Source organism: Crocodylus porosus, unplaced genomic scaffold, assembly GCF_001723895.1.
Source record: "Crocodylus porosus isolate Cpor-Errol unplaced genomic scaffold, CroPor_comp1, whole genome shotgun sequence".
In the NCBI taxonomy this organism is placed as follows: Eukaryota; Metazoa; Chordata; order Crocodylia; family Crocodylidae; genus Crocodylus; species Crocodylus porosus.
In genome coordinates this window covers 31,591,588-31,594,148 of record NW_017728918.1, presented here as the reverse complement: position 1 = coordinate 31,594,148, position 2,561 = coordinate 31,591,588, and positions in this window count along the sequence as shown.

Here is a 2,561-nt window from a genome sequence, read left to right as displayed (position 1 = left end):
CCCTTGTCCAGGTGATAGGTCACCTGGTCATAGAAGGAAATGAGATTGGTCAAGCAAGACCTACCTGCAACAAACCAGTGCTAGATGTTGTCCTCAGCCAGTCCATCAAGGATGGCCTCTTTAATAAACTTTTCTAAGCTCTTCCCCAGGATAGAAGTCAGGCTGATGGGCCTATAGTTAGCTGGATCCACTTTCCTCCCTTTCTTGAAGATAGGCACGACATTGGCTTTCTTCCAGTCTTCGGGCACTACACCAGAGCGCCAGGAGTTTTCAGAGATTTGTGCCAGGGGCTGGGCTATGATGCTTGCCAGCTCCTTGAGTACCTTGGGTTGCAGATTGTCAGGCCCAGCTGACTTGAAGGTATCCAGCCTCTCAAGGTTGATACCTTCATGAGGTCAGCATTAATGGAGGGCAGGGGATCTCCCTCACCCGGTCCTCCCTGTCCCGTAGCAGGCATGGGACTGATGAAAGACAGATGCAAAGTATCCATTTAATAGGTTGGCTTTTTCCTGGGAGTCAGTTGTCATCAAATGATGTTTGATTTAAATGAGGTAAAAAAAAAAAAAAAAAAAAAGTATGCAAGAGTATAAAAGTAAAGGGAAACAGCGCTCAAGTGCTAGCTTACATTTTATTGTACATACAAGTTGCTTGGTATTGAACCTGTTTGTTCAGAGCTTTATTGCATTTTGGATTTTAAATCTAATGACTTGAACCACTGTGCAGCGAGCCTAATTACCCTGTAGAAAAAGTGGGGTTCTGTTGTGGCTGTGTAATGGCAAGAGTCCTAGAGCATTTTCCGTGGGATGAGGATTTCTGTAGAAGGTCTGGGCATCTGGCTGCTCTTAGCAGATCCCTTGCTTGCTCCACTCGCCACACAAGAGCTAGACGGTCTTGATCCTAAGTCAAGAGGGGAAACGGGCTAAGGAGTTGCTCCTCCCTTTGTTTCCATTGCCAGAGGAAGAAATTGGCTTGGCTGAAATTCTTCATGTCTCTGCGAGCTAATCCACAGAGGTCTTTTGACTATTCTCTCTTCTCTGCAGAAACAGTGTATCTGTCTTATTTATTTGATTTTTTTTTTTTTTTTTTTTTTTTTTTTTTTTTTTTTTTTTTTTTTTTTCTTTTTTTCTTTCTGTAAAATCAAACATCACTGCAGCACCTGGGCTCTCCTGGGCCATTTTAAAAATGCATGTTAAAAGGACCTGTTGCCATACCCAAAGATCCAACCTGGTATCCTACAGCATGAGCATCTAACTTACTCGCACAGCACCCATTAGTGTCATTAAGCTGCTACCTAGTTTTTAATGTGCAAAGGCAGATGCTGGCAAGGGAGAAGAGATGTGTTGCATGTCCGAAAGGCTATCAAATGGGGTAATTTTACACCAAGACAGGGAAGCAAGTGTGTTCAATACCCCCTTTTTTTTCCAGTGACTATGCTGCATTTCAAGTGCCTCTCCTGGTGCCTCTTTTTGCTTTTCTGGTTTTTATTATTATTGCATAGTCTGAAGTAGGTGTTCTTAAATTAAGCCATGCAGCTATGTAATGCCTCTCGTGGAGCACCAGCAGGAGGCCTTTAAATCACCTAAAGAACAGTACTGGTAAAATCACAGGAGATTAGAGTTGCCTACTATGACCTCAGCTGGGATTAGTTTATCATGTATGCAAGTGACTGAAGACAGGCTTCTGGCTGAACTTTAAAGTAATGGAGTTGTCTTTTTTGCCTGTGGATTTTTTTTCTTTTTTGTAATGGGTCTCAAGTAGCTAAAGCAAGGATGCTCAGTCAGGGTCCTGTGGAACTCTGAGATGCTGTGAGATCCCAGACAAGGGTGCTGCTGGATACTGTGCAATATTAGTATTGTTAGGTGTGCAGATGCCTGCACAAGATTCAGAAGATAAACCCAGACATTTCAAATAGAAATCCATAGCGTCAGAAACATTATGCCCCGTTATGATATTTCTGAGTTCTTTGCAACAGACTTGCTCTTTTTTTTTTTTTCCCCCATAGTCAAAAAATGAGTGACAGCTAAAAGCTGGCATTTTTCCAGGTGTGCCTCAAGGTGAAAAAGGTTGAAAACCTCTGACCTAAAGCATCCCAGTCCAGCAGGTGGCATAATCAGACCAACATAAAAGGTGTAGAGGGGTTCCTCCTAAGTATAGGCCTTGCTTTGTGGTGGTTGTCTCAGTATTATTGCCTGGATTGATCTGAGCTAAAACACTGTCCTTATGGCAACAAGTGCTGCAAATCATGGAGAGTTAGTGTACGTTCTGCCTCAACCACAAGTTTAAATGGTGTAATAGAAGGCTATTACAGGGTATGATTCCATGACCCCTAGTATGAAGGAGTGCAGATGATACTGATGGTCTTTATTGGCCATGAAGTTAAGTGTTGCCTTGTGATTGTTGGAACCATGACCAACAACACTGAAATATTTTGTCTGGTGCATAGGAGAAGTATTTGTCTCTGGCACTGGTGCCAAGTGGGTGACAAATTTTGGAAAAGAGTACAGGAGTCTTGCCTTCTACCCCTCTGTCCTGGGCACAGGACAGGAGTAGGCAATGTTTTT